This window comes from Dipodomys ordii, unplaced genomic scaffold (genome assembly GCF_000151885.1).
Source record: "Dipodomys ordii isolate 6190 unplaced genomic scaffold, Dord_2.0 Scaffold61, whole genome shotgun sequence".
NCBI classification, from domain to species: Eukaryota; Metazoa; Chordata; class Mammalia; order Rodentia; family Heteromyidae; genus Dipodomys; species Dipodomys ordii.
The window spans coordinates 135,414-141,534 of record NW_012267277.1 but is presented as its reverse complement, the minus strand read 5'-3'; positions in this window follow the sequence as shown (position 1 = coordinate 141,534).

Sequence of the window (6,121 nt, the reverse complement as noted above, 5' to 3'; positions counted from 1 at the left end):
TTCTTTCTTTCTTTCTTTCTTTCTTTCTTTCTTTCTTTCTTTCTTTCTTTCTTTCTTTCTTTCTTTCTTTCTTTCTCTTTTTCTCCCTGCCCCTTTTTCTTGCAGTATTAGTTTGGACTCAGGGCCTTGTGTTTACTAAGCATAAGGAGGACAAATTGCATTTAAAACAACAACAACAAAAAAAAACACTTGATGGATTCTACTAATAGGAAATATATTTTGGCAGAATTGGTTGCCTTTATCATATTTTATGTTTTATTCCTTTGTAAGGAATAACTACTTTATTTTCCTAAATATTTGCCCTTCTTTATCATGGCAGCCTCTGACGTTTGCCTTAATTAGAACGTGATGGTAAACTTGTTTTTCAGAAAGAGGGAAAGAGATTTGCCTCATCATTCTAAAAGCCACACTGGAAAGACCAGAATAGGGCAACATTTTTAATTTAAGATTTAGTATTTTCCTTCTCTCTCTTTTTTTTTTGGTCGGTCATGGGGCTTGAACTCTGGGCCTGGGCGCTGTCCTTCAGCTCTTCAGCTCAAGGCTAGCGTTCTACCACTTGAGCCACAGCGCCACTTCCGGTTTTCTGATGGTTTATTGGAGATAAGAGTCTCATGGACTTTCCTGCCCTAGCTGGTTTTGAACCTCGATCCTCAGATCTCAACTTCCTGAGTAGCTAGGATTACAGGCATGAGCCACCACCGCTGGGCTTCCTTTTCCTTTTAAAAGTTTTCTGGGATTACTGGGGAAGGGAAGGTGGCTCAGTGGTAGAGGGCTTAACTTGCATGCATGAGGCCCTGTGTTCAATTCCTCAGCACCACATAAGCAGAAAAAGTGGTAAGTGGCGCTGTGGCTCAAAGGGTAGAACGCTCGCCTTGAGCTGAGGGACAGCGCCCAGGCTCAGAGTTCAGGCCCCACAACCGCCAAAAAGAAAAAGGAAAAGGAAAAGTTTGCTGGGGTGGCAGAAATGGAGAGAGGACACGTGGCTAGGGCTATGGATGACTGACCCATCATGTCACAGGGAGTTGTGATTTGTGGGTGCCTGGACCACTAACCGGAAGCAGAGATACTCCACGGGAAGTCAGAGTGGAGGGCAGAAGCCAGGCTCTAGGGGGAAATTCCTAGGTTACTCTCAGCTTTGAGAGCAGGGCGCCTGGGTTCAGGTGTTGGAAACCCCAGCCTCTTTACACTGGCTGTTACCCAACCTGGGCTGAGACATTATGCTGGCAGAAGGTACCAACCTATCTATCTTTGTGTGTGTGTGTGTGTGTTTGTGTGTGTGTGTGTGTGTGTGTGTGTGTGTGCTGGTTCTGTGGCTTGAACTCAGGGCCTAGGTACTGTCCCTGAGCTTTTCCTTTCAGGGCTAACACTCTACCACTTGAGCCAGAGCTCCACTTTCAGCCGTTTGTTGGTTAATTGGAGGTTAGTGTCTCATGGACATTTCCTACCAGGGAAATGTCTTAAAACCACAGTCCTCAGATCTTAGCCTTCTGAGGAGGTAGGAGTATGGGCATGAACCAACGACTCCAGACTGTTTCTTCCTAATCCAGTCTCACAGTCTGGGTAATGGGCCCAGGTTTGTTTTTTTTGTTTTTTTTAGGTAATCCCCCCAAGCATCCCGCCAGACCTGGTGGTCTGTGAAACCCTCCGAAGTCCCTGTTTGGGGAACCTCATCTTTGACCCTCTCAGGAATAAAGTTAGGAGCCCTTACTTAGGTTAGGTCTTCTGAAAGTACGCAGTGTATTTTAGTCACCTAACATTCGTGTTTAACCTAACAGCACGGTTAATAGATTTGTATGTGCACCAAAGACCTGAAAGAAATTAAAGGTCAAAACATTGACTTTGGCATTATTAACTTTGACCATTAATTTCAGTAGGTCATTTTTTCCCCAACTTACATGCAGCAGTAAGCATCAGCATTACCAAATCTTGAGGAAATGAAACATGGTTTTGTTCTCAGGGGTCACTCAAGTTAGGTAAAAATACGAATTCAGTCCTATCAGAACTTTTTTATGTCTTTTAAATTCCATGAGCAGGAGCTGGGAAGGTGGCTCAGTGGTAGAGTGCTTGCCTCGCATTCATGAGGCCCTGGATTCAATTCCTCAGCACCACATAAGCAGAACAAACCGGAAGTGGCGCTGTACCTCAAGTGGTAGAGCACTAGCCTTGAGCTGAAGAGCTGAGGGACAGCGTCCAGGCCCAGAGTTCAGGCCCCATGGCTAACAAAAAATAATAATAATAAATTCCATGAGCAGTAATTAAATATCTACTATGTAGTAAGTTCTGTGCTAGGAACTACATGTACAAATTGAACCCATCTTTGATCCAGTGCTCTGAGCTCACAGCCTTGAGGGAAAGGGGACTGAGCAGGAAACTTACCTTTCAAGGTACAGGACAACTGCTGTTAAATTCCACTACTTGGGTTCAAGACTAGCGGCAGTTCAGGAAGCAGAGAACTGACATAGATGTTTAGAGGGAACTGGAGGGGCTTTTTAAAGGAGGTAACATGGGCAACAGGTCATCACAGAAGGGGTTGTTCATAAGTTGATGTCTGGCTTAAGTTTTGTACTTTCTAAGAGATCTAACTTGAAGGCTTTGTTCCATTTCCCTTTTATTTTCTTTTGCCATCTAGTCTGCCTTGCAATTGTGCTGCCTACTCAGCACCTTGGTTTGTTCTCTTGAAACTAGCTAAGGCCAAGGAATATCACTTACAAATATAATTACTTTCAAAAAAACTTATTTCTGTAGGGACAGTACTTGTAAAGAAAGAATTTTCATTTTTTTAGAATTGGTTTTAGCCAAGTCAACAAAGCACAGTTCCTGCAGCCCATCTGTTAGCACACAAAAATAACCTCACTGTGTTGAAACAGATGTTTAAAATGGTATTCATTAAAATGAGATTCCACCTGTAATAGGAAGCAGAAAGTGGATTCAAAAGGAATGTTGTAAGCTGGCAGCCCTTGCTTTTGCCTTCCTTTCTCTTAGGAATGTGTATCTGTGGGCAAAATCTTGCTAATAGGAATATGCTTCTGGTTTTGGTGTCTAGTGATAGATATTATTACTAATACCAAAACACAATTACCTACACTACTTAGAAGCGTATCTATCATGGAAAGACATACTCCAATGTGGATGCCTTCTAAACAATGAAAAAGAATTACCTTGGGCAGAGAATTCATGACTACCCCATATAAGTAACAGAAGTGAAAACTTATTGAATGACATTTGCATCAGGTACATTTTGTCTACTTTTACAAAGATCGTATAAAGCAGATATGCTTGTTTTCAAAGGTAAGGAAATTGAGACTGAGCAACATGTTAAATAACTTATCCAGAATCACAATTAGACTGGAATCCAAGAATCAGAAAGTGTGCACTTTCCTCTTTACAACAAAGAGGAGGTATACAGAGGCTCACGCCTGTAATCCTGGCTACTCAGGAGGCTGAGATCTGAGGATCGCAGTTCAAAGCCAGCACAGCCACAAAAGTCCATTGAGACTCTTATCTCCAATAAGCCACTCAGAAAACTGGAAGTGGCACTATAGCTCAAGTGGTAGAGCACTAGCCTTGAGCTGAAGAGCTGAGGGACAGCACCCAGGCCCGAGTTCAGGCCCCACGACCAACAACAACAACAAAAAAATGTGTATATATATATATATATATATATATAGCTTTCATTTGTGGTGTTTTCATGTTTTCCCAACCAAGTTATTTGATGAACTATCCACAAGATGGTGCCATGGTTAACATGTTAGCATGGGAATTTAAGAATTAAAAAAGAAAAATACACAACCTACTGTTGTATGAGAATTACTATCAAGTTTGCTTGCTTTTCCTATTACACTCATGCATTTCAAATGCTCAAATGACTATTTTTATATCAAAATTTTTAATTCTTTGCAAGCCCACATTTTAATGGAGCATATGAATCAATAAAATGATAGTCTAGGTGATGACAAAGACATAAATTTGAACTTTACAAAATTAATGGATATGTTTTTACTGCTCTCCTACTCAATTTTTAATGCCAGGATTAAAAATAATGTTCAAATGGTTCATTTTAACTAGCATGAGTTAAAGTTACATATGAGAAAGGTCTTCACAAGAGACTGAATTAAGTTCTCCAAAATTCATATGTTGAAGCTTTTAAGCTTTGATATGGCTGGGCACTGGTGGTTCTCACCTGTAATCTCAGCTACTCAGGAGGCTGAGATCTGAAGATTAAGGTTCAAAGCCAGCTGTGGAAAACAAATTTGAGAACTAACCAGCAAAAAAGCCAGAAATAGAGGTATGGCTCAAGTGGAAGTATAAAAATGCTAAACAACAGCAAAAGGCTCTTAGTTCAATCCTCAGTACTGAGTACACACACACACACACACACACACACACACACACACACACACACACACACAGAGAAAGTCCTGATGTGATGTTATTTGAGATGGAGCTTTGGAGAAGTTGTTAGTGAAATCTGGGTTGTGTGGAAGGTTTGATTCCTTTTAAGAAGAGATACCAGAAAGCCTTCTCTCTTTCTTTCGGTACCATGTAAAGAGATAGAAAAAATGGCTTTCTGCAAGCCTGGAAAAGAGCTCACCCCAGAAACTGCATCTGATTGTAGTCTTGTATCCTCTAGAACTGTGAAAAAGTAACGGTCTGTTGCTTATCTCTCAGTCTGTGATATTTTGCTGAAACACATTAAGGTCTGTTTGTTTGTTGTACATGTTAGGCAAACACTCTACCACTTGAGCTCTGCCCTCAGCCCTCTGTTTGAGACTATCTTGCTATCTTTGCACAAGTTAGCCTTAAACTCCTAATTCTCTTGCTTCTGCCTTGTTAGTAACTGGGATTACAAGCATGCACCACCACACATGACCAGAGTGTGTGTGCACACAGACAAGAACATGAGTGTACTGGCTGGGGTTGAACACATACAAGGTAAGCTCTCTACCCCTGAGCTACACTCTAGGCATCAGTTAGTCTTTAGCAAAGAAAAGCATCAAAATTGTAGAAAATACTTTTTTGGTGCTGGTCCTGTGGCTTGAACTCAAGACCTGGCCTCTGTCCTTAAGCTTTTTTACTCAATGCTAGCATTCTACCACTTGAGCCACAGCTCCACTTCTAGCTTTCTTGGTGGTTAATTGTAGGTGAGTCTCCCAGACTTTCCTGCTCCAGCTGGCTTCAACCTGTGATCCTCAGATCTCAGCCTCTTGAGTAGCTAGGATTACAGGTATAACCCATGGGTGCCTGAGTTGAAAATAACTTTTTAAAGGCCTGTATTGTAGATAGGATTAGCTACAATGAATAGCATTTAGCTATTACTTATAGTTAACCATATATTGTTAAGAATAATAGTTGAGGTCGTTGCTAATTTAAGTCACTGTATTTGTAGCAAAGATGGTTATATTGGTGAAACACAATCATTTTAAGGAAGTATAGGAAAACTTTGAAGGAGAAACTTATGAGTGAGTAGGGATAATTTTCAATGTTGTTCATGTAGGGAAGTAGATATAACTTGAAATTTCAGAAAGCAGCTGAAGAAGGAAGCTAGTAGGTGGGTAAAAGTGATGCAATAATCATGACTGACAAAGAAATGTAAAAATGTCTTTGGATTTCCTACAAATGTTTAAAACATTATTTTAAGATATCACTAAGTGGGCGCCAGTGGCTCACGCCTGTAATCCTAGTTACTCTTGATGCTGAGATCTGAGGATCACTGTTCAGAGTCAGCCCTGGGCAGGAAAGTCCATGAGACCCTTATCTCCAATTTACCACCAGAAAACCAGAGGTGGCGCTGTGGCTCAAGTTCTAGAGTGTTTGCCTTGAGCTGAAGAGCTCAAGGACAGCACCCAGGTCCAGAGTTCAAGCCCCACAACTGACTAAAAAGAAAAATAAAAGATATCATTAAATTATTATCTGCATTTTTCCTCTCATGGTGTACAATTATTATGAATTAATTCAGCTTTGGAACCTTGAAATCCTGTGTGTCCCACTTATTTTTAGTTGATATGATTCACCCATTACAAGATTTTTGCCAATTTTTCTGTGCAATTAGCTCTAATTACATTTCTCTGCCTTTTTTTTGGGTTACTAAAAAGAATCCTAGATACTATCCCAGATTTTAGTC